General features: G+C 39.0%; 1 protein-coding gene across 5 annotated transcripts in view; it reads right to left on the bottom strand.

The window, feature by feature from the left end:
- The window catches only part of MEIS2 (Meis homeobox 2), a 225,975-nt gene that overhangs the window by 42,312 nt on the left and 156,218 nt on the right, over positions 1 to 27,445 (bottom strand). The window lies entirely within an intron of this gene.

The raw sequence follows: 27,445 nt of genomic DNA, 5'->3' as shown, positions 1-27,445 counted from the left end.
AAAAAAAAAAAAGATGAACTGTCAAGAATTTGGGCATCTTTTCTTAACTCTGCACTTGGTGTTCTTTACAATTTCATGAACTGTAGGTGCTTCCTCTTCTACATGCATCTGACCTCATAAATCTCAGGAACTGGAGATTTTATTACAGCAGCCAAAAGATTTGCAAGGCCTGTCAGTCCTGCCAAGAGACCAACCCCCCTGAAGATAAGAGAGGGCCTGATGAGGTATGAGGGTGTCTACTATGGGGGAGTATATAAACCAGAGACAGACATAAGCAGCATGAGGGAGCAAGGTGAACTGTTACAACAGAGAGGCTCTTAGCGAGGCCAGTGGAGAGCCTGGAAAAATGGCAGGAATGGCAGAAGGAAAAGAAGGAATTGAAGGCTCTGATTGGGAAGAAAGGTGAGAAGGAAAAAGAAATCAGATACAAATGGGATGATCATAAAATAATATCTATACATCATTTTTTCTAATCTTCAGTGTGTCAGTCACTCAATTGTGTCCAACTCTTTCTGACCCTATGGACTATAGCCCGCCAGGCTCATCTGGTCACAGACTTCTCCAAGTAAGAATACTCGAGTGGGTTGCCGTTTCCTCCTTCAGGGGCTCTTCCCAGCCCCGGGATTGTACTTGGGTCTCCTGCATTGCAGGTAGATTCTTTAGCGTCTAAGTCACTTCAGACCTTAGAAATCTTTGAAAGGAAATGTTATCTACCATTTCAAGATGCCAGTATGATTTCTTCAGGTGTGTTGCTCCTCCCAGAGTATCTGGATGTTAACATCACCTTTTTAAAAAATACCTTTAAGAAACAGGAGAGTGAGAGAAATAAAGGGACATGCCCAAAGTGTTTTAATATAAGAAACAATGGACTACAGAGGAAGTAACCAGGAGACTCAGGGGTACAATGCTAGCTTAAATCTCCAAAAATAATACCTGTTCTCTTCTTGAAATGTGTTAGAATGCCTGTAATAAGCCATTTTCTCTGTATTCTGAAGCCTGCAAAAGATTCTGTCAATTGTCTGTATATCAATGGTATACATTATAAAACTCAGATATTTAATTTTAAATGTTTGATAAATAACAGATAAACAAAGGTTTAGAGGATGAAAAAATACTGTAGAAAAAATAATATTTAGAGCTGGCCAGGATTTCTGGTTTTCATGGCCATTTTGCCACGACACTAACCATATATGAAGATTAAGAAGCCATCAAGTACTCAAATTACTGGAGACATTTCTTTGTTTTTATTTTGTGAATGTCTCTGCAAATATTCCATTATCAAGTGCATTAAAAACCCTATGAAAAAGTCATACATAACAGTGTGAGGAGCTATTTACGGAAAGGAAGTTAGAAATTCCTGAAAGTTAAGTCTCTGTACTATCCACTAATGAAGGATATCCATCTCTCACCATATGCAGAAAAATGTACAAGGTTTTTTCCAGGAAAAGAAATAGAACAGAAAATGTGATATGACAATAAGTAAAACAACAACAAGTAAGGAGAGTTACTTTTTGGAACTTTTACTGAACGTCTTAGTTCTTACAATAATATTTAATGAAATGGCTTTATTTCAATTTGACAGATGGGGAAACTGAGGCTCCAAATTCAGATGGTTAACAGTGTGAGACCAAATACAAACTCAGATTCTTCTTGTTCCAAAATCTATCCTTTCTACTGGGTCTTGCTGCCCCTCCCTGAGAAGTGACTTATGAAAAAGTATCAATATTACACGTGTATGCCTGCAAATCAGTGTTAATACCACAGATGTTTCTAGGTAATGCCAAGCAGGGGATGTACCCTCTGTTACCTGACCTTTTACATAAATGGAGATTTGAAAAGATATGACCCTCATCTGAGAACCAGTTAGATAATATACATGAAGTTCTTAGATGCTTATCAAAGAAAGGTATGATTTAAACACAGTCAATATTGTCATGCTTGACTTAGTTAGAACTAATCAAAAAGAGCATCTTTTATCTTCTACATGGCTAAGGACTGCATCATTAACTCTGGGAAGCTCTTGGAAAATGAGTGGCACTGCTTATAAAGGGAAATCGAAAAGAACATAACTCACAGCTTATGTCCAACTAATCATAGATGATTCTATTACAAACATTCTTAATAATAAAAACAAAATATAACTGTGTAATTATGTCTCTCCTCCTCAATAGACTGGACATTCCACGAGGGCAGGGATTATGCCTCTTTGTTTTGCCATCGGTGGTGCAGAGGTTAAAGCGTCTGCCTGAAATGTGAGAGACCTAGGTTCGATCCCTGGGTCGGGAAGATCCCCTGGAGAAGGAAATGGCAACGCACTCCAGTATTCTTGCCTGGAGAATCCCATGGACGGAGGAGCTTGGTGGGCTACAGTCCACGGGTCGCCAAGAGTCGGACACGACTGAGCGACTTCACTTTCACTTTCACTATCTGTCAAGAAACTGGCACTATAAAGATTTATTATCTGACAAACTCTCCAATCAAATATTCATACCAAATAAGGAAGATACTGATCCCTCTCAACTTAAAGACATTTTACCTACGCTTGTTTCATTCTTTTCAGTAGCTGAACATCACTATAGTGAGTCCACAGGGCGGGAGAGGAGGCAAACTAACAGAAAGGGACGCCCTTCTAAAGGGCAATACATACTAGCTCTGGCTGTGACTGTCTGCTCTGACCTGTGGGGGAAGAAACACGAGCTTCGCCTGTAACGTTCGTCTTAGTTTTCATTTTATTTTGTTGACCAGCCATGGACTGCAGCACACCAGGCCTCCCTGTCCATCACCGACTCCTAAGTTTACTCAAACTCATGTCCATTAAGTCGGTGATGCCATCCAACCATCTCATCCTCTGTCATCCCCTTCTCCCACCACCTTCAATCTTTCCCAGCATCAAAGTCTTTTCAAATGAGTCAGTTCTTCACATCAAGTGGCCAAAGAACTGGAGTTTCAGCTTCAGCATCCGTCCTTCCAATGAATATTTAGGACTGATTTCCTTTAGGAATGGCTGGTTGGATCTCCTTGCAGTCCAAGGGACTCTCAAGAGTCTTCTCCAACACCACAGTTCAAAAGCATCAATTCTTTGGCGCTCAGCTTTCTTTAGAGTCCAACTCTCACATCCATACATCACAACTGGAAAAACCATAGCCTTGACTAGACAGAGCGTTGTTGGCAAAGTAATGTCTCTGCTTTTTAATATGCTGTCTAGGTTGGTTATAACTTTTCTTCCAAGGAGCGTCTTTTAATTTCATGGCTGCAGTCACCATCTGCAGTGATTTTGGAGCCCAAAAATATAAAGTCAGCCACCTCTTCCACTGTCTCCCCATCTATTTGCCATGAAGTGATGGACCAGATGCCATGATCTTAGTTTCCTGAATGTTGAGCTTTAAGCCAACTTTTTCACTCTCTTCTTTCATCAAGAGGCTCTTTAGTTCTTCATTTTCTGCCCTAAGGGTGGTGTCATCTGCATATCTGAGGTTATTAATATTTCTCCCAGCAATCTTGATTACAGCTTGTGCTTTATCCAGCACAGCATTTCGCATGATCTGCCCTCTACATATAAGTTAAATAAGCAGGGTGACAATATACAGCTTTGACATACTCCTTTCCCAATTTGGAACCAGTCTGTTGTTCCATGTCCCATTCTAACTGTTGCTTCTTGACCTGCATACAGGTTTCTCAGGAGGCAGGTCAGGTGGTCTGGTATTCCCATCTCTTTCAGAATTTTCCACAGTTTGTTGTGACCCATACAGTCAAAGGCTTTGGCATAGTCAATAAAGCAGAAATAGATGTTTTACAGGAACTCTCTAGCTTTTTTGATGATCCAGCAGATGCTGGCAATTTGATCTCTAGTTCCTCTGCCTTTTCTAAATCCAGTTTGAACATCTGGAAGTTTATGGTTCACATGCTATTGAAGTCTAGCTTCGAGAATTTTGAGCATTACTTTGCTAGCGTGTGAGATGAATGCAATTGTGCAGTAGTTTGAGCATTCTTTGGCATTGCCTTTCTTTGGGACTGGAGTGAAAACTGACCTTTTCCAGTCCTGTGGCCACTGCTGAGTTTTCCAAATTTGCTGGCATATTGCATGCAGCACTTTCAGAGCATCATCTTTCAGGATTTGAAATAGCTCAACTGGAATTTCATTACCTCCACTAGCTTTGTTGTGATGCTTCCTAAGACCCACTTGACTTCGCATTCCAGGAGGTGTGGCTCTGGGTGAGTGATCACACTGTCGTGATTACCTGGGTCATGAAGATCTTTTTTGTACAGTTCTTCTATGTATTCTTGCCACCTCTTCTTCCCTCGTAGCTCAATGGTAAAGAATCCGCCTGCCAGGCAGGCCATGTGGGTTCAATCCCTGGGTTGGGAAGATCCCCTAGAGAAGCAAATGGCAACCTCCTCTAGTATTTTGCCTGGGAAATCCCATGGACAGAAGAGCCTAGCATGCTACAGTCCACAGGGTCACAAAGAGTCAGACACAACTTAGCGACTAAACCACTACCAGCACTAAACTGTACAATCCATGAGGGCAGAAGGTCTGTTTTGTCCTAACCCTGAATACACTTTGCCTAGCACAGTTCCTGGCACCATGATAGGTACTTGGGAAACAGTAGGTACTCAGTAAACATCTGTCAACAGACTGAATGTGTGATTTTGAAGTAAGCAGCAAATTTCATTCCTTAAATATATTTTATACCATATAGTACTGGGTTGAGTTTGGGTTTGCTTAAAAATACACAAATTGATACACAGGTTGATGATAGAGGTGACAACTCGGCTGATTATTGGCTGGCAGGAAGAAGTCAGTTGAGAATTAAAATGTGTCTTGAGTACCACAGAGGTAAGTAGAGCTGATTGTACAAGGAACTGCTATATGAAACAGTTAGAGACATATGGAAGTAAAAAGGAACTGCAAAAATACCAAAGAGCTCCCAGTGACAGTGGGAGATGTCACTGGGGCTGGCAAGGGTCTCCAAGTAATGAAGAAATCTACAACCAAAGACTCTTCTACTCAGCACATAAGGCTGCAAGTGAAGCTAATAGGATTCATATGCTTACAGACTCTCATTTTGTGCATTATCACTCATTTCCAAATCTCATGCCCTCAGAGTCTAGGTTTTTTAATATACTGTTTTCTGTTTTTGCTTCTGAGGTTATATCTAGCACATTTAAAAGAAGTCCATCAAAATCACTTTCAACTTATTCCTGAAAATGTGAGAAAAAGAAATATGAACAAATTTGCCAAAATATTGAGATTGTTAAGGAAGAGGAGATATAAAAGTAATCATGAATTAGGGCACTGAGTTGAAATGTAAATATTTACATGCTGTTCATGTATGTTCATCACATACATGCACAACTTTCTATCAGTACAAACACGGGCATGTTTATTTGTAATCTTACATCACATAAAGGAAAATAGATCCTTCCTTGTGGATTTGGTATTGCTTTTAACTAACCAGTTTCTATCACTATGAAATAAATTATGTGGTTCAAAGTTGCTTCTTACCTTACTGGCAATGATGGGCATCAAAAATGCAGTGAGGAGGTGGTTTCCTTCACACTGCCAAGTACCCACATTTTTTCTGTATTGGTTCAGCCCATTCTTAATGACTATGTTTAAAAACATTTCTAGGAATTTTCCTCTCACTAGTTTTGATAGATTTCCTGACTCCATTCCCATAAAGGGAATATAACTCATCTTAGTTAAAGTAATTGTCGTGAAGGACAGTCAAATGATTAAAATTTGTCATCAGCCAAGAGAAAAAAGCAGGAAAAAAGGCTTATAGCAGCAAACTCAATATATCACAGGGAAGATAAACAAACAGTTAACATATTGAAAAATAAATGCTGTCTTGTACGGAATAGCACACCCTCGATGAGAGCATTGTATCTGAGACTGGCACTTACTTCAAGAAAAATACAGCATTTTTGCCACAAAAGCATTTCTTTCATGAGAAACTCAAATTAGAACACAGTTTTCATGTTGTAATATTAAAACTATCAACTGGAATAAAGCAGAAGTTTATTTAAAATAATACAGGCATGAGCTTCATAATAGAAAACAAAATTGGGAAAATGTCAATACTTGCATTCCTAAAGCTAGAAAGCACTTCTATTTCATGAGGCCCTGTGACATTCGGTTACACATTTGCAAAATGACAATGACAACTAGGAAAGCACTCCAGAAAGGATAAAAATGCATTTGGGGTTGGGCCTATGCATCACAGAGCAGAATCAATCTTCCTAATTAACGGCAAATTAGCAATCCCAAAATGAGGGGGATCAACCTGTCTTCACTGGCCGAGAATCATGCTAAGTATAGAGCTCCCTTTAACAGCCTCTAAATTACATTTACATCCACATAAAGTAACATTCTTTTAATCTAATACTACATTAGTGTCACTGTTCTTAAAGCTATTACACCATTTAAAATTTCTATAGATAGGTGAACAGATAAACAAATTAATAGACAGATATGCAGATAATCGGCCATTTCACAAAGGAGGGCTCTAAGGTGCTCACAAATCACTGAGAGGCCGTGAACAAGATACTTATTAGCATAAAGCTCCTCAAAGAAGAAAAGTTTATGTTTAAGAGTGATATTCTTTAAGGTCTAATTGCTATTTAGACCTGTACTAAATATATATATATATAAAATATTTTAACAATCTGAGATAAACATTAAGAAGAATGTCACCAAACATTAAGCAGAGATTTATTATGGCCCAAACAGACTTGATGGCTAATGACTGGAATAGCATTTTACCAAAATTGAGGTACTGTTGGGTGGTGCTATTTCAGTTTATTAACTTGTTCAATATCCAAAATGTGTTAGATGTTGATGAGAGCTGCCACACAGCCTGACTCGGAGGGTGTCACTCCTAAGGGAATGCCTGGTGGGCGGGATGGGATGCTCCTTGTGCTATGCAAGACTAGGATGCTCAGTCCGATGTGCTGGCCCTGCCTGTACCACGCAGAATAAACCAAAAGGTATGGTTCACAATTTTTATGAATTTAACATCTAATGAAATGAGAACCATCTGTTACCATTTTAAAAATTCAATTAATTTAAAATCCAACCAAGAAAAGAAAGAATAGTGATTATGTTTTTATTTTTTTGTTCCTTAGAGTAGTTAATGTATTTCCAGCCAACTTTAGAGTACGAAGTTTCTTTGTTTACTTTCATTGGTTTGTTTTGGGGCTTATTCACTGGAGAGTCCAGGGAAGGGCCTTATGATTGCAGGCAAAACTATGGGGGTGGGTACATGAACACATTCTTCTGGGGGCTCACTGGTTTAATTACATTCTCGGAGAAGTCTATGGGCCAGCAAACATTTAGAACTTGTATAACATTGTCCACTAATATTATACAAGGAAAATATTATATGAAGAAAAGCCTTGAGTGGTGCAAGGTGGCTTAGTAGTCTAAAGTGAAGGAGAAAGGAACTTAGTCTTTTACTAGGGAGAGAGTATTTGAAATTTGGAAGAATTTACTCTTCCAAAGATTAAGCCTCAGCAGAGGAACAAAGTTAGTAAGTAAATTAGAACTCTGAAATCTCTCACATGCAGACCATTAGTTAGATGTGAAACAGCAAACTAGTATTGATCTTTGGGTCCCTCTCTCCATCACCACCTAACGGCCATTCCAAGAACAGATTTAAAGATGCTGATCCGAGAGAGGCAAGGCAGTGTGCTCTATTCTAAAATGGATCTTATAGTTATGATCCTGTTGAGCATCATTCCGAATCTAAGCTACTTGTGAACATTAGGTGTCAGCTTGAGTGCACTCATGAATGGATAGGAACATTATTTCAGCCCCAGAGCAATTCAGTTTTCCCTAGGGTCCTATGTTCTAGGGGAAAACTCTAAAAATTAGATGGACATCCCAAGGCTACTGCTGAAGAGCGCAGGCTGGAATCTAGGTCTATATATAGAAGGTTGAGTAAGAATCTGACTATAGTCACGGAGGAAGAAGGACATCTGTGTCTACATCACGGGATTGTTTTTTAATTCCTCCATGAGGCCATCTTGCTATTCTTATACAATCTGCCTGGTTTGGAGACCAGGTTTAGCAATTGCTATCTCAGAAAGAGATCATCCTTTTCATGAACCCTAGACTTCTAGTGTCTAGTATTTTTTTCACCTGGTTTCCCTGGTGGCTCGGTGGGAAAGAATCCGCCTGCCAATGCAGGAGGCTAGGGTTCAATCCCTGGGTCAAGAAGATCCCCTGGAGAAGGAAATGGCAACCCATTCCAATATTCTTGCTGGGAAATCCCAGGGACAGAGGAGCCTGGTGGGCTACAGTCCATGGGGTTGCAAAAGAGTCAGACACGACTTAGTAACTAAACAACAACGACAACAGAAGAGTGGAGAACAAGTGACTCAAGGGTGTTAGGAAACTAATTATTGTTGGCAAATACTCTTATAATTGGTGCCATACTAGTGATGATTACTATTAAATAGCTGTTACTGCCACCCTCTGCCTATAGCCAACTATATCTCTAACATTTCTTTATTTTTCAGACTTCCCCTTTTCAATGTTAATAAAATATTTGGCAGCTATGTATATCACAAAAACACATTAGGGCATCAAAACTAACATTTTCTTTTAATTTTAACAATATGCATACTATTGGGACAGAATATTGAAAGAAATACAATGTGTAAGTAGATTTTACACCACATTAGAGTTGTCCAATTTCTCATGTTTAAAATTTTTCTGCATGACTAGAGCCAGGAAGAAATACATGCCAGCATAATTATATGAACAGTTGAAATTTAAACATATTGAAAAGGAGAAGAGAACATGTCCACCCATTTGTTTTGGGTTCTTTTTTTCTTTCCATAACAAATCCCAAAGATGAGTAATTTCTTTTCATAGAGTCAAACTGAAGGCACAAAGCTTTAACATTCAAAGAAGGGAGGGGTGGGGAGGAAAGAAGCTTTTTTAAGTACTGTGCAAATCAATACACACAAAAAATCTCAAGATGATAGTTTAATTAAAATGTGCACAAGGCAATTTATCAGCCTCTTCCCTGGGTGTACTAGCCTGTAGAATTTGCCTTCTGCTTTCTGATCCCTGATGGTTTTAACTCGAAGGCATTTAAAATATCTTTCAACCAGCACCTTTCCACTTAGCTTACATTCCTTGTTTTTCTTTATAAACAAGAAATTGTACTGGCTTTGTGATATTTGTTATGCTTCATGCTTTTTCATCTCCTGTATGAGCTTTGCCTAGCATGAAACGCTGTCATGCAGTGAAATTTACCTGAGAGCTAAAGGGAGAAAAAAAAATCTTCGAAGTATATTTTGTTACAAGTTCATAGCCAACTAAATCACTGGCAATTTTATGCTACTGGTTATTTCAATTTAAATGTTTGTAAAAGTACATATAAAAATAAAATAACCACTCCCACAGACATCAAAATGAAAAATCTGCTTGGATTGGAATATACTGTAAGTTGTTTTAAACTACCATGTGGGAATGTTAATATTATTCATTTCCTATTACGTAGTGTTCTAAGGATATCTTGGGAGGGACATAAAGCTACTGAACTCTTGGCTCCTTAATAGTTTGACTCCCATTGTAATCGCTTTGCTCACTGGTTGCCCTGGGTCTCCATAATTGGTTAGGGTCCAAGGTCACAGATCCAATATGGTAGTAGCTCCCACTCTTAGCTGGTTGTTAAGTCCTTAATGGTAGCTTTGTTTCAGTACCATCTTTTTTTCAGATCCAGAAACTCTTCCTTTTATTAAATAATTCAGGTAAGTGCCTTATAATGTTTTTGTTCAACTTTCCCTCCCCTCCACATACAGGAGTCTTCAATTCAAAAGCCACCAAGTAATGAATGAAGACCTAAGCCAAATCCAAAGAGAAATATTTTTTGAAGACTTCTTGAGACTCCTTAAATGTTTCATTTTCTCTTTTAATTACATAGACCCATTTGAGTGGATTATAAATAATTTAATTTAAGAAAATTTATTTACACCATGACTCAGTTCTCAGTGTCTTAACTACTTTGTTTTTCAGAACATTTGTGAACACGATGATAATCAGGAAGAGGGAGAGCTTTCATTTTTCTTAAAACCTAGGTCATAATGGCACTATGAAATTACACAGAAAAGAAAGGAAGCAAACTAGATGATCAAGGTACTTGCTTTTAAGTTTTTTTTTTTTTCTTTTTGAGGTAATTAAATCATTGACATGAAAGGATGTTAGAAGCAGGATGTGGTGGATTAGAAATGGTTCTGGACCTGGGCACTTGGTTTATTAACTTTGGGCTTTGCCTCTCACTTATTGGTTGGCTCTGGGAATTCATATTTCCTCTTTAGACCTCCCAATGTTTTTATTTTTGTAAAACAAAAGTTTTAGCTTATTTATAAGGATTTTCCATTTATAGTTTATTTTATTTAAATTATTCAATATTTAGCTCAATTTAGCATTTTATTGCAGGCTTCCTTGGTGGCTCAGATGGTGAAGAATCTGTCTGCAATGCAAGAGACCTGGGTTTGATTTCCAGGTCAGGAAGATCCCCTGAAGAAAGGAATGGCAACCCATTCCCATATTCCTGCTTGGAGAATCCCCATGGACAGAGGAGCCTACAGGGCTACACTTCATGGCATTTTATTAGCAACTGTCCAGAGTTGATGGGAATATTATTTTACATTTTAAATTCCTCATTACCTATAAATAAAGTATCAGCATTGCTAAACATCTTTACTAATGATATAAAGCCCTTTAAGGAGAACCTTTTGATACAGACATTAAATAATTATTTATCATGTATATATTTTTTTCAATAACTATCCAGTGAGAACCTTCTGTGACCAAGCACTATGGCAGGCATCCAGATCTTAGAAAGCAAACAGACCTAGTTTCTGCTCTCAAGGAGGAGATGATTTTTTTCCGATGAAGCAAACTTTTCTTCAGTTAGTTTTGCAGTTTCTATAAAGTTGATGGTAACAACTGTGCTTCCTTTCCTGAGCACAGGCTTATCACAGAGTGCCGCTGAACCCTGGTAGGCATGTGTTCCAGGGAGCCATGTGAGAGATTATTAAAGTTAGCTCTACTGTAATTATTATTTCATTGACTATGTTTGATACTATTAATATATTTAATGCTCATCTTTAAAAAAGATTTCAGAGTCACAAAATAATATATTCTCATAAAATGACTCAGCCTGTCATATTATCCCATTTTATTATGAATGCCCAGTTTTCTAAACAAATTGTAAAATTTTTATACATTATTCCAAATATAGTCAGGACTGGATGGACAACAAGGATGTTTCATTTACTGCATTCAAGCAGAAAAGATAATTGTTTTGGTAAATTTTCAAACTCGTTGAAAAATAGGTTTGTTTGGGATTCTAGGGTTCTTCTGTATTAGCGGTACCCAATAAGAAGACTTGGCAAGGAATATGCCTATTTTGAAAAAATTCTTGATAGACATGAACTCAGGTGTAGCAACATGCCAATATAAATGGTGGAGCCAAAATTAGAGACCCGCAGTGAAAAACAGGAAGGTCCTCCATTGCGAAGTTGTCTTTAGGGACATGTGCTCAGCTGCTTCAGTGGTGTCTGACTCTTTGCGACCTAATGGACTGGAGCCACCAGGCTCCTCTGTCCATGGGGTTTTCCAGGCAAGAATACTGGAGTGGGTTGCCATTTCCTTTTCCAAGGGATCTCCCTGACCCAGGTCAAACTCACATCTCTCCTGTCCCCCTGCAGTGGCAGGCGGGCTGTTCACCAATAGTGCCACCTGAAAAGCCCCCTTTAGAGACTAGAGAACTTTAAAAGTAAAGTATGACTTTAAAAAGTGGGTGAGTGTGGCAGGCAGCGGGAGGGAGAAGACTTGTTGATTAAATTGTGCCTTGAGGTCAGATGTAATGGTGGGGATACAATGCACATGTTCCACTGATTTAAAATTTTAAATAGCCTCGTTCAGATGGTAAAGAATCTGCCTGCATTGTGGGAGACTTGGTTCTATCCCTGGGTTGGGAAGATCCCCTGGAGAAGGAAATGGCAACCCACTCCAGTATCCTTGCCTGGAAAATCTCACGGACAGAGGAGCCTGGTGGGCTGCAGTCCATGGGGGCGCAAAGAGTCGGGCACAAATGAACAATTAACACTTACTTACTTACCAGTATTCTTGCCTAGAGAATTCCATGGACAGAGGAGTCTGATGGGCTACAGTCCATGGGATCACAAAGAGTGGTACATGACTGAGCGACTAACAGTTACCCATAGATCCAACCTCATTTCCCCCGTGCTATGTACTCAGGAGCTGACAAAAGAGATAATTAGCTCCCCAAATCTCAATATCTAGAGTCAGCTTAGATAACCTGGATGAATGAAGGTAACTGTTTAGGTTGGGGAAATAACCTGATCCAATCATCTCAATAAGTCTAAATTTAATGGCATCTTGAGAAATTCTACTGTAACTTTGATCCCATGTTTGAGTTCTCGTGCTCTTTTGCAAGGAGGGATTTAACAAACAGCTTATCAAAATGACCAAAATAAAGCATATTTGATAACTGTGCATAGCCTCTACATAAAAGCTAAGTGAGATACACTTTCCATAAGATGGTATTTCATTTTTCTCTAGTGCTGCCCATTAAAAGTATATAAATTGCTATGAAAGTGACAAGCCAGAAGCACATGAATGGTGACTGTTGGACTAAATTACTTTGGAGCAGTGCTCATCCACAGCAAAATGTCCATGCTTCTCATGGCCAGATCAACAACATGCTATTAGGAAAATTTTGTTTTGTTGCTGATCTGTCGGGGAGCAGGATGCCAAGGAATTTCACAAACAGAAAAAAATCATGATGTAAGTCCACGCTCTTACAAAATTTTTAACCTTTACATCTATGGAACACTGTGAGATGTCTACTGAAATCACTACTTTTATTCCATTAAAAAGTCTACCCCTTCACCATTCTGTCCAAACATAGAAGAAAAAAGATATACTTTGTTACTTTGCCCACCATTCCCAATTTAGGAAGAATCTTGTGCTTTAAATAGTTATCAAACTTTTTTTTACTCCAGTTGGTGCTTCCTATTAGAAGTTTTAAACTATGGGTTGAAATCAAGTTTTTTATAGCTTTCTGCCTTTTATATAACCAGAGATGGAGTCCTCCTTTACAGTGTGTGCATACTCAGTCGCCTAGTCGTGTCTGACTCTTTGTGAGCCCATGGACTATACCCCACCAGCCTCCTCTGTCCATGGAGTTCTCCAGGCAAGAATACTGGAGTGGGTTGCCATGTCCTCCTCCAGGAGATGTTCCTGACCCAGGGATTGAACCCACGTCTCTTGCATCTCCTGCACTGAAGTTCAGTTCAGTTCAGTCACTCCGTTGTGTCGGACTCCTTGCGATCCCATGAACCACAGCACACCAGGCCTCCCTGTCCATCACCAGCTCCCAGAGTCCACCCAAACCCATGTCCATTGAATCGGTGATGCCATCCAACCGTCTCATCCTCTATCGTCCCCTTCTCCTCCTGCCCTCAATCTTTCCCAGCATCAGGGTCTTTTCAAATGAGTCAGCTCTTCGTATCAGGTGGCCAAAGTATTGGAGTTTCCGCTTTAGCATCAGTCCTTCCAACGGACACCCAGGACTGATCTCATTTAGGATGGACTGGTTGTATCTCCTTGCAGTCCAAGGGACTCTCAAGAGTCTTCTCCAACACCACAGGTCAAAAGCATCAATTCTTTGGGGCTCAGCTTTCTTTAGAGTCCAACTCTCACATCCATACATGACTACTGGAAAAACCATAGCCTCGGCTAGATGGACCTTTGTGGACAAAGTAATGTCTCTGCTTTTTAATATGCTATCTAGGTTGGTCATAACTTTCCTTCCAAGGAGTAAGTGTCTTTTAATTTCATGGCTGCAATCACCATCTGCAGTGATTTTGGAGCCCAGAAAAATAAAGTCAGCCACTGTATCCACTATTTCCCCATCTATTTGCCATGAAGTGATAGGACCAGATGCCATGATCTTCGTTTTCTGAATGTTGAGCTTTAAGCCAACTTTTCCACTCTCCTCTTTCACTTTCATCAAGAGGCTTTTTAGTTCCTCTTCACTTTCTGCCATAAGGGTGGTATCATCTGCATATCTGAGGTTATTGATATTTCTCCTGGCAATCTTGATTCCAGCTTGTGCTTCTTCCAGCCCAGAGTTTCTCATGATGTACTCTGCATAGAAGTTAAATAAGCAGGGTGACAATATACAGCCTTGACATACTCCTTTTCCTGTTTGGAACCAGTCTGTTGTTCCATGTCCAGTTCTAACTGTTGCTTCCTGACCTGCATACAGGTTTCTCAAGAGGCAGGTCAGGTGGTCTGGTATTCCCATCTCCTTCAGAATTTTCCACAGTTTGTTGTGATCCATACAGTCAAAGGCTTTGGCATAGTCAATAAAGCAGAAATAGATGTTTTTCTGGAACTCTCTAACTTTTTTGATGATCCAGTGGATGTTGGCAATTTGATCTCTGGTTCCTCTGCCGTTTCTAAAACCAGCTTGAACATTTGGAAGCTCATGGTGCACGTATTGCTAAAGCCTGGCTTGGAGAATTTTGAGCATTACTTTGCTAGCGTGTGAGATGAGTACAATTGTGCAGTAGTTTGAGCACTCTTTGGCATTGCCTTTCTTTGGGATTGGAATGAAAACTGAACTTTTCCAGTCCTGTGGCCACTGCTGAGTTTTCCAAATTTGCTGGCACATTGCATGCAGCACTTTCAGAGCATCATCTTTCAGGATTTGAAATAGCTCAACTGGAATATTATTACCTCAACTAGCTTTGTTTGTAGTGATGCTTCCTAAGACCCACTTGACTTCACATTCCAGGATGTCTGGCTCTAGGTGAGTGATCACACCATCGTGATTATCTGGTGGATTCTTTTACCACTGAGCCATTGGAGGTGCCCTCTAAACAACAGTAACCAGCGTGGACTTGCACCTAAATCCCTAAGCTCCTCCCACACCCTCTATCACCAAGGTCTCCTGTCTCTTTCCGGACAAGCTTGTCTGCTCCAGAGCCTTCAAAAACATCTGTACCCTCAGACCTAACTCTCCCTCCCCTGTGAGGTCCCACAGTGTTTCCTGTTATTGTGACCTCACTTTCCCTACAGGGCTCATCTCTATTTTATGCTATCTATTGTGAAAACAAGACCATCTTCCCAGAGAAGCCATCAGGCCCCAATCAAATCTGCTGTCCTTGTGGAAAGAATCCCCAAGCCCTTTCTCCCCACGGCACAGGGCCCAGAGTTGTTATAGCCTCTTTTTCTATTCACACTCTGTGCTGAATTAGTCACCAAATCCTGCCACTTTTTTTTTTTTGTAACAATAGAGATAAAATCAGTCTCTTTTTCTTCATTTTAATAGCTAAATCTCTGATTCAGGTTCTGTTTAAGTTACCCATAGCCTACTCTGACTGGTCTCTCTCCCTCTCTTCTGATCAATTCAAAATACAATGGTTAGAATCACTTTCATTTCACTTGCTTTGACTAGATTCTTTCTTTCTTTTTTTTTTTTGTTCACAGGCTTAGAATCATAAAATAATATAATTTTAAAGACAGCTAGGACCTTAAAAATCACCTAGTCCCCATTCTTTCATGGATGAGGGAATAGGCAGTGAGGAAGGCAAAACTGCCCAGGATCATAATTGCCTGAGCTGGAATTAGATCCAGGCTGCCCATATCCATGAGTTCCCTTTAACAGTCCACATTGCATCATTCTTTGTGTGCACACTGAACCTTCCGTCTACACATAATCCTGTGGACTGGGGTGTCCGTACTTCTTATACTTAGACACTTCTTTTACTCTCATCAGGGAAAGCTGGTTTCCTCCCAGACTTTTTTACTCAATTTCCCCACTTTCATGGACTAACATATTATTTCTATACAACTGCTACAACACTTCCTTCCTCTGATTCAAAACTAACTTCAAATCTAATCTCCTCTAAGAAATGGCTGGTTAATGGTAACCCTCTCACCTCAATACTCAGTTTTCATGTAGATTTTCTTCCTCAGCCTTCTCTCTAGCTTATTTGAATTCAATTCAACAAGAAATCAGCACCTACTAAGAGCTAAGCAAAGTGAATAAGCCCTTTGCCACTTAAAAGGTAGGGGGGACAAAAAGCTCCAAACCAATCCAGAAATAGTTTCAAACCCTCCACTAGTTTGGAAACATAGCTGAAGACCAGGGCTGTCAGTCACAAAACATAATCTAATTTTGTTCTGTTGTGATGCCTAGAAGAATCATTTTCTCTTTGGATCCATTTTGGTCTATTTGCGAGTATTGCTATCAGGCTATGGAAGGGATTCTAGGAAGGTCTAGCCACAGAAATTCTCATTATTTTTTTCTTTGTTAATGATTACTGGTGTTACTGGAAAAAATCAAATCATCTTCACAAACTGCCAATTTTTTTCACCCTTTGTCCTCAAAACAGAATTCATTATAATACACTGCAAGGGGCTGCCCATAGTTGCTTGATAAAATTGTGTCATCCGAAGTATTCTTTATAACTAGTGAACTACTGCCTGGGGCTGGAAATATTTTTATTGTATAAAGATTTTCTGTTATAATGGAATTGGACTTATTCATTATACCTAAAATTCTGAACTTGTTTAGTCACCAACTTGATGGTAAATGGGCAGGCATTATTTATTTAGGGTGTGGGATAGGCAAGCTTTCCTTCTGAGACCAAATTATTGGCAATTCTTTAATTAATCCAGTAGAAGATGAGTTGAGACCACAGGATATTAGTCCCTGCTGATACTCTAAAAAACATGATACTGTTACATCATAACTAATGCTCAAATTCCTAGGGAAACAGTATCCTGAAAATGTTACCTTAAATGAGAACTAGAGTACTTGCTACTATGATGGAACCAAAGTATGAATTTAACTGACCTGCAGAGTTTTGAAACTGGGGCATTGTTTTCGTCAGTGGGTTATGGCCCCATTTCCAGAAAAATCTATCTGAGGCTAATGTAACCTAGCAAATCTTTCAAATGAAAGAGTCTTGTGGGAGGCAAGTTGTCATCTTCTGACATATTATTTAGGGCTCAGCTCAGGTTTCATTCTTTCTTCTTTCCCCACTTAAACCCCTGCTCACTCTCCACAAGCGCCATTTTCTAATTAAGGCAAATGAAATTTGTAATGTGTAGAAGGGAGACGTGACCTCCCTTGTGAGCCAGCCTTGCTCCTCCCCACACACCATTAGAAAATAGAATCCAGGGGTGGTTGTTTTTTTAATTGGTATCGCTTTGTCTTTAGTGCAAAACACACGGCAATAATTTAGTGAACTTCAGTGTTTCTCTTGTGCCAAATTGATAGCATAATTTTATTATGAGTGGAACAATGACTTCTGGGAGCCGGAGAGATTCTCCCAGAACTACACATAACTCGGTTGACTAAATGTAATACTTGAAGAAGGTAATGAAAACAGAGCTGAGGTTCAGAGAGAACTAGGAGATTTCAGTTTCTTGCTCCCATCAAAAGGCTACTCAATAAATCATACCTGAAGCTTATTTAATGTCAGAAGCTAGTAAACTGACAAAGTACATTGGGGTGCTTAGCTTAGAAAAGGCACACTGAAGTCATGTGATCTCTAGTCCCTGGACCTGATGGGGTTATATAATCCATCTATGGATTTTAATATGTAACCTATTATGTTCCCTTTGGTGCTAATTATTTTACACTTCACTTGTTTCCTGTTTACTGACATTGCTTTAGCAATTTCATTATGAAAAAATTACAAGGAAAGGTAATCCAGATGACTTTTACTATTCTATTCTACAGGAGGTTTCTCCTTTTCCCTTTAACATTCTTCTTTTATACCAGCCGAGGCCACCAAACACAAACACAAAACACTGAATCCATGGGAACACTGTATGATAACAGGAAACCTGCATATTTCGTAAAGCAAAGAGCCACACTGAGTCACACAGATCCAAGACTACCAGTATTTAGTAACTCGCAGCTAAGAAGGTATTTGGAGTTTACTCCATGGAACTTGGCTTCAGGTAACACAGGAAATAAATCAGCTGTGACCAAGTTTCACTCTGCTACTGTCTACACAACTTTATGAAGAGGAAATTTGCTCGTGGGCACTCAAGAATACCTATATATCTTTTCAACTGCAAAAACAGATGAGACAGTGAGAATCAGATCCATGATTAAAAAAAAAAAAAAAGACCACTTTGCCTAAATGAAATCCTTAGGCACTTCACTGCATACGTGACTTTGAGTATTCTCACCCATCAGACTACTGGCATCAGAGTACCCTCTTTTGAAAGAGCTAGTTTTCAGGATTTCAGAAAACATAGTACAGAGACAAAGAAAGATCCCATGTGTTCAATAACTTTTAAATGAAATAATATCCAAAATCTAGGTTTAAAATAGCTGTTAGTTCAACTTTGAAATTAACCAAAATATCACTATCAGCCTGGTGAAAGTATGCAAATACCTGTGACCGTCTCTGTGAAGGAGATCTATCAATCAATAATGAAAAAAAGGAATCCCCTGACCATCCTTCTTATGACACAGCCTTAGTCAAAACGACTGAGTCCTTCCTCAAGAGCTGAGTGGAAACCATTAAGCCAAGATCATTGCAGGGATTTTTCACCTGTGGGTTTTGAAGTAGAATTGAATCTAGATCTTTGGGGATTAATCTGCTGTCCCACCACTCCCTTAATAATCACTGCTAAAGTTTTTGTTTACCTAAAGTCTTTAAGAAGTTTGGAACTCAAGAGGTCAACATTAAACAGCCTGAAACCTCAGCTCACAGAGACTTATCTAAAAGATAAGTTGTATCTAGAGACAGACGGGAAATCTCATATCTCTCAATGTTTACCTTGCAAGGAAAAAAAAGAGAAAGAACTCTGATATGTTCCAACCTGAGTAAAGAATGAACAATTCTGACCAGGACGGAGACTTAGTGCAAACCTATCTTGAACGATCAGTCAGCAATAAAGATTCTCATTCATGTACAAAAGACATGCAAACAAACAAACAAAAAGAAACGAAGTTTTCTATTATGATTATAGTAAGACAACGAAGCAGGAAAAAGATGTGAAGAAAGCAAATTTTTTTTTAAAAAGGAAAAACTATTTTCCTACCCATGTTGCTAACAGTTTTGCAGATAAAAAATAATTTTCCTTGTTTCTGGAGATTAGGGGAAATAGCTCAGAACGTTGCCCATTGGATAGAATTTCTGGGCTAAGCACTGGGAGGTGCCACCTAACCGATGCTCATTCTCTAATATCTGAAAAATTCAACACAATGAAAACAACAGCAGCAACAACAACACAAGTCCTTAAGATCAAGAGGTTAATGGAACCTAAAAAGAGAGCAGATTCTCAACTAAGTAATTTTTGGAATGCTGCTCTCCAGTGAATGAATGCGTGAATGAATGAGTGAAGTGAATGAGGACCTGGTCTAAAGACGATTCATTAAGTACTTATTTCTCAGAGAGCGAATTTTCAGAATATATTTAAAAAACATGTTATACTCTGGGTGATGGAAGAAATGAGGAAAAAATTTTACTGAAATGGTAGCAACATGGTAAAAAGGACTGAGAACTCAGAACCAAGCCATAGCCTTCTTTAAGAGTAAAAAGACTCGCATTTTTAAGGATAAAAAAATTAGGGAAAATAAACAACATGGTATTGGTATATTCTCATCTATCTTTTTACTTTCTTTTTAATAGCGTGTAATTTAAAAGTTCTGTTCCATTTACAAGCCCCCTTCTATTTTCTACATGCTAGAAGTAAATTAGAGGGTAATTTGAAGATTCCTGTTTATTAATTTTTTAAAAATACAGTCTTATTGATCTGTAACTGGGGTTAGGGATACTCACTGAATTGACTGCTATAATTCTGTAATATTTTCAGTGGATTGTCTCCATTTTTTTCTTACTTAAAAATAAGCTCATAGCAAGTCAGTATCATCCTACTTCAATATCATGTAACCCACTGAGAAACCATGTTGATCATGCCAGCAGAGATGGCAAAAGGACTTATTTGAGTAAACTTTTGTTTCTCTTCCAAATACTGCTACAGTGAAGTGCATAAATAGGTAGAGCCTTCTGCCTAACCCAAGATTTGTCTGTGGAGTTTATTGTCTTTATCAATGAAAGAGAGGAGGCCAATTCTAAAAATCTTCAAATATCAAAAATAGTCTACATATTTGGCTGATTTCTCCCCCCTTCCATATTTAGAGGTTTTAAAAAAGGGTAAGGTTTACCCTGAGAAATTTTATCTTCAAAAGCGTTCTCATTTAAATATTTTCTTTAAGGGGTAGTTTTTGGAAGTATTTCAGAAACTTGTTGCATTCCTTTTTTTGTTGTTTTGTGTTTTCTCTGTAGCCTTGTACTTTCCTCTAAATGAGGAACTTCTTTTCTCCCCTTATTGGCATTCCAACCCAGCAAAGAAATATGCATCCTGAGATAATGCTGCCAGCTTGCTATGAAAACCATATTTCATTCTTTCTTTGCAGAGCGAAAGAGAAAAGCACAAAGGAGCTGGTATAATTGAATGTAAAGGATTGCAGCAAACCTCCCCTTTGAGTCCCCTCGCTGGCATCCCCTTCCTTTATTCCGCCCTCCACTCCTTTTGTTTACCACTTTTAAAAGGCTCTTGCTGAGTCTCAGCCGCTTGGCCAAATTTGGACTGAATCTCAATTTCTGGAAATGGTACTCGCATCTCTACAGGCTAGAAGGTGTCCAGAAATGCTGGAGTGACCCGGCAATGGATTGGAGGCACAGCTGCCTAGGTACAATGGATGCCTTCGATTTTCAGACTAGTGTGGGAATGTCAGGAATCTGCTGCAGAAAGTAAAGTAGGAAAACATGGTAATAGTCCCTCTTATTCAAAATTGGCAGGCCAGGGGTTGATGCTCTGGTCACCCCTCAGTTCCATTTGCTGTAGACAGAGCAAAATGAAATCCATTAAATTTCCGGGCAATCCCTCTGGTTAAACATTAATCATGTGTATTTTTCTTTTCATGTCTTTTAATCTCTCTTACCACCTCCCTTTGGTTTGCCTCTTAGAAACAACTGCAGGTCCCCAAGAAATGATCATATGACCATGGAGACGGAATAACTGGAAGCTTAGTAGAGCTGAAAAGAGACTGGAGACTCTAAGCTAATACAAACTCAGCTCTTTCACAGGAATGACTGTCGGTAAGAAAACATGTACACACTGCTGTATTTAAAATAGGTAACCAACAAGGACCTACTGTATAGCACAGGGAACTCTGCTCAGTATTACGTGGCAGCTTGGATAGGAGGGGAGTTTAGGGGGAGAATGGATACAGGTATATGTATGACTGAGTCCCTTTGCTGTCCACATGAAACTATCACAACACTTACTTCAACATATAATAAAAAGTAAACATGAAAAGAAAAAAAGAAAACACTCTAGTTTTAGAAAAAAAACTTCATGAGGTTTTCTGGCCCCACGTCCCCAGCCATCTTTGCCTCCTCCCTGGGTCATTGGTTTCTCTGGCATAGGAGGCCATGGAAAGAGAAGTCTTTCACCTTAAGCTTGCCAACCAGGAATTCAACGCTTTTTTTAAAACCTTCCCTTCCTTAGCATCGGCAGTCTCAGCACATTAAATGCTGACAATGAATCTAGCACCTGGCAAATCTGACTTGAGATTCAAATGGATTTTTATTCAGAAACATAGATGTAACTTGGAAATAATCAGCAAAGACAGCAGCTCTGTGTTTTAACAAATGGCCATGGTGGAAACTGCTGAGCAGGGAGAAGGTTTCCAGTCCAGCCGGCTCATTCTCTCAGGTTTCTCTCAACTCCACCTCCTTGGTCTATCACTCTCTCCTTCAGTCCTTTTCTCTGGAGATGAAAATGTCCAGCTGCCCCTGTTCCTCATTTAGATTTCCTGCACCACTGGCCAATTAGTCCATATGTTTATTACAAAATTATTTTCCTCAATTCCCAGCTTACTCATGATGTCCTAATATTACAACGTATTTTCCGGTGTCTGCTCTCCTTGCCAGGGAGTGACAACGTACACACCTTTGAAACGACTTGTCTTTGCTGTAAAGAAGTGCAACGTCTTTTTACCACTAACCCAGCCACCTACTCATTTAATTAGGCTTCAAATTGGGCTTGGGGTTTCACTGACAGAGGGCCTGACACTGACCCTGTCTTCAACCCCACCGAGAACACGATTATTGCCCTTCGAGAGTTAAGCAGCAAAGAAAAGCATCTGGCACCTCTAGACTGATGGATTCCTGAGGAAAATGATTGCTTTCCTTAGGCTACCGCTCTGTTCCTGTCCATATTTTAATCAGGGCTGGGGAGGTCTTCTAACAAAACCACCTTTTCTTTTCAGAGCACTCTTAACCTACAACAGGAGGGCACGCACCGATTCTTTTGTCTCCTCATCTTTCCATTTCACAAGTAAGAAAACCAAGTCACTGAGTAGTTAATGAGCCTTTCTACAGCGAAAGGGAAGAAGGCTAGAAAGAGAAACTGGCTTCCAAGATAACTTTCCCAGCACAGTTCTTTTTCGGCTGTGCCACTCAGCTTACGGGATCTGAGTCCCCCAACTAGGGATCGAACCAGGGCCGTGAAAGCACTGAGTCCTAGTCACTGGACCACCCGGGAATTCCCCTGGCACAGTACTTTAGTCCGAACTGAACAAGCTTTCATCTAGTCCAGAAAAAACTGTCAACATGGTCAAACTGAAATAGGTAAAACAAAGCTATCGCTTCCCATGAGGAAGTTCCACAAAGTGGATGTCTGATTATTAAAGGTTGTTGTAGCAAGAAAGATTGTTGGAAGACCACTGATGGAAAGATGGGGCAAGCAGGATAAAGATATTTCATATCTTCAGGTTGAAAGGCTGTACAGGGACATTTAAAACTATTACACAAAAGAACTCGCTGGCTCCCTTCAACTGAAAAAGCTCCTTGAAATTTCAGTTTTGTGCATGTTTATTTACGGCCCTAGAGACAGCCTCCTATCAAGAAAGTAAGTCCTTTATTCCTAGTATACCTTTCTTCTGTCAATATGTCACCCAATGAATTTTGCTTGTTGGTATATAGATAAGGATACAATTACTTCAGTGACATGAGTTTTTAAAAGCAGTATTTCTTCCTTTTAAAATTAAACCTAGAAACAGGGACTTAAAATTAATATCATAATTCTTATATAGCATTGAGGAAAGTTACATGAGAACATGGAAATGTTATGATTTTTTACATAGTATTTTTAGCTTTGTTGTTATTTATTCACTAAGTCATGTCTGACTCTTATGCAACCCCATGGACTGTAGTCCGCCAGGCTCCTCTGTCCATGGGATTTTCCAGGCAAGAATACTGCAGTGGGTTACCATTTCCTTCTCCAGGGGATCTTTCTGACCCAGGGATTGAGGGGTTTTAATTGTCAAAGTTAAGACTGTGCTATATTTCAATGATTACTAACTTCAAAGATGTATAATTGCACCCCAACAAATTATTCAAGCAAGAACTTCCTCATTAAAAAAAAATAATTTTCAAAAAAATTTTCTGTCAATGAATGCATGTAAGCATGGCTCCTGAGGAAATACCAGAGCATTAATACCCAAAACTTTCCTTCAAAAAGTCTAGTCTTCACAGCTATTTGAAGCCACTTACCTCCTAGGGCTCCCTAATCTTCCCTCCTTGGCATCAAAGAACTACAAAAGAAGGATCATCTAAGAAACTACAAAAATCTATCTTTGTTTAAGATAGAAGCTATGCACAGTAAGTTGTCTGCTCTCAAATTTTATTGCCTCTATTTTTTCCTGAACGAAATCTCCATTCTAGTTTATAAGTGATTTAATGATGTCTTAATTGATAGCGTTGTTTGAAATCATCATAAATCTTTCTCTCTCATTTTTATAATTATGTACTTTATTTTAACCACAGATAACATCTGTGGTACATGCCAGCACTATGCTGAGACTTAGCCTGCAGTACCTCTCTGAAATGTTACAGCTATATGTGACTATTGTTCCCATTTTATAGATGAGGAAACTAAGGCTTAAAAAGGTTAAGCAATTTGGTGAAGGTTGAACATCTAACTGATAAATGATGAAACCAGGATTTTAGCCCCATGGGGTCTGGCTCTGGAGTGATTACCCACTACACTATATTACCTACCAAAATTTAATGAATATTCAGTCACAGTATACCACATTTGCTTCTTCATGGTGAGTAGGTTATTCAGACTGAGGATATTCATTCTTTTGCTTTTCTTCTCTCCTATGCACACATTTTGGGGGTTTCACAGTTGAGGTGACTCTCCCCTAACTGAACAGTCTAGAAAGCAAATCTCACTATAGTACTTGTGATTAGCTTTGGCAGTGAAGTGCATACATACACTGAAGATCGGGTTATCGTCATTTTTTTAAAAAAGGTCTTAATTAGATGACTGATTATTAATAGATTTCTGATGACTAATTGTAGGAAAAAATGACTTAGTGTCAAACTCCACTCTTTTCCTGAAATCACATTTTGATTTGATGGTATCATCAATTTTTGCGCACTCCCTACTGTAAATACACAGGAAAAGCCCATTAAGATTATTCTTAACACTAGCTGCTAAGATAAAACAATCTTTAATTCCCTTAATTATCTCCTAAACTTCCTTTTTGCTTATTTGTTCTGAAATTACTGACCGATCTTAACAGGCCTGTTTTTATTGCTTATTGCTCTCATCAAGTGCGTGGAGCCATGTTCTATTGCTTATTACTACAGAGGTTATTTTACAGTGATACTTAACTACCCTGACCTTGCTAGGCCTTTCTATTTTAAGAGGTAAGTGAGAAGCAGAACTGAAGCAGGTCTTCCATGGTTTTCCAATGTGAATGCTCTCTACACTATTCAAATTCTTTTAGTATAGGCATCAGAACACACTAGTCTGAAGCTTTGGCCTCAATCAGAGAAGTGGGTATTATTTCCTAGCAGAGTTCACTAAATGAGGTTTAGGAACTGCTTGCTGATCCCTGTTCTTTTTTTCCCCATTTCTGAGAGCTCTCAGGGCCTGGAGAAATAGTTTACAGCCTACTCTTCTCATCTCTTTTAGTTATCACTTGGCACTTAAGAACAGTGATTATGAAGCCTTTTGAAATGAGTTTGGATAGCTTTCTCTGTTTTAAAGATGATATCATCAAGACATTGGACAGTTTCAGAATGTACTGTATAGTAGCTGGTGTTCTCTTGTACATTTCTTTTTGAGATCCACCAAAATTTGGTCCCTGTGTGAAATTCCCGGTAGTCTTTTAGAAGTATCTGCTGTATTATCCTCACAGTCACACCTTATTATCAAAGTTATGGTAGCTGTTAACTAAGAATTAGACCTCAGGGCAGGATTAGAGGGTTTTTCAGAGGGAAGTGTGAAAATTAGGGAGATGGAATTATTTTGTAAAGATGTAGGTGTCAACCCTGATGCCATATTATGGGAAGTATGCAGTGTGATAGACTGTCACATTCTAACCCTTGGCATTCTGTGTCAAACAAGGCTCAAATAATAGAGAAACAAGAAACCTAAGCTATCACACCACAGAACTCCTCATCCATGCCCTGGGGCTTAATGGAATTCAGAAAATAAGGGGTGCTCTCTCCAGGTTCCAACCGGGTGTCTAATTGTGAAAAATGCTCATCTTTAGATATGACTGTAGCATCTTCACTCTTCAAGTGTAATGACTACATCAAAAAGTACAGGGAGTGGGTGAGAGGGAGCAGTACTTTCAAAAAGAGCAAGATCAAATGTCAAAGTCAAATATCCATGTAGAAATAGTTCCTTTTTTCCCCAAACTCCCATCACAACCACCCTCAACTTGTTCCAAATTTATAAAAATTGTGATTTTAAAGCAACATTCACTGCATTAAGGTCCTCTGTATACACGGTAGCTCAGTTTGGTGATCAGTATGATGATTATAAAAAAACATGCAGCGTAAATAAGTCTTCAACCATCAACACAGAGTGCATTTATTTTATTGTTTTAGACTTCTGATAGCTTGTCCTAGGAACATAAATGAGAATATATATACATTGACATATACGTATCTACTCTATGAGGCTCGTATCAACATGGAATCACATACACATCTCTTTCTGGAGATTACAGCCTTTATTCCAAGTTTTTGGTCTAAAGGGTATCTTTAAATGTACATAGTTCCAATCTTTAGTAGAAAATTAAAGTGAATTCAAGTCTGTATTGTCTATCCTTTCTTTCTGCCTTTCTTTTCAGGTTAGCAGTTTATTTCTGCATTAATCACCCTGACAGAAGCAAGGCAACTCAATTTTCTGCTTCTGTAGGTAGGCACATCACTTTCTGTACAGCACTAGGCATGAAAAGGGCTGCAGCTAAGCTTTGGTTACTGGTGTAATTGAAATGCTATCCACACTATAGGGTGCATTAAAGCCAGATAACGGCAGTTCCTGTGGCCAATTTAAGTAGCTTGACTTCCCTGGGAAAAAAAAAAAAATTGCCTGACAGATAAGGCAGACAAACTGGCTAATTCTCCAAGCATGTCTCTCATTGTGATCCTAGAAAAATGAGAAAAAAATGAATCACAGAACCACAAAATCAATTGACCCTCGGGTAGCTCATCAGGCAGCGAGCCTGATAAACCTAAAAGCTTTGTTAATGTCTGCCTGCCTGTATCCCACAGATAGAGCACTTTGTAAATGAACCTGCTTTGATAAATATATTAAGGAAAGCTGTGAATAAAGGCAGAGACTTCTCATTTGTAAATACAACCTCTGCTACATGGAATTAGAATGATAAAATGGAGTTCCATGTAATTAAGTTTGTATAAGGCCTGAAATCCGTGCAAATACTTTCCCTGAATTTTGAAAGAGAACTGTCAGTTCAATTAATCTGAACATCACCCCAAGAATGTACTGAACAAAATTAAGCTGCTGATAAAACCTGGGCCAGTATTTTGATAAGTAATTCCTATATCATTTCTTGGCCACTGTGATCATTTTATTTAATCCTCTGCCCCTCCTTTTCCTCAGTTACCCTCTAAGCCATATACAAAGAGTGATGTCCCATGCACCTTCACGGCAGTCATCGGCCAAATGGCAGAGCTAAAAGTGGGTAAATCTTTGGTTTTTCTTACCCTGTGTTCAAAAACACAAAAAAATTTGGGTAAATAAATTTCTGTTAGGAGTGCTAAAGAGCCTGCATCTCCATCACCCTAAAAAGCCTAGACAAAAGAAACCTTCCAGAACCGATAATTTCAAATTTCAACTGCACCAAAATACCCAGAGGAACTACTTTAAATGGGAGTGACTTAAACTGAATTTGCTCTGTCAATTCAAGAATTTTAAAGCCTCAGAGATGGGAAAAGTGAGGTGGAGAGGAAGAGCAAGAGAAGAGAAAAGGAAAGAAAGAGGGAGGGAGAGAGAGAAAAGGATATATCTCATCAAAACCATTTA

The sequence above is a fragment of the Capricornis sumatraensis genome, chromosome 2 (assembly GCF_032405125.1).
Source record: "Capricornis sumatraensis isolate serow.1 chromosome 2, serow.2, whole genome shotgun sequence".
NCBI lineage: Eukaryota > Metazoa > Chordata > Mammalia > Artiodactyla > Bovidae > Capricornis > Capricornis sumatraensis.
The sequence above is the reverse complement of the archived record's forward strand: the minus strand, read 5'-3'. Positions and strand labels throughout refer to the sequence as shown.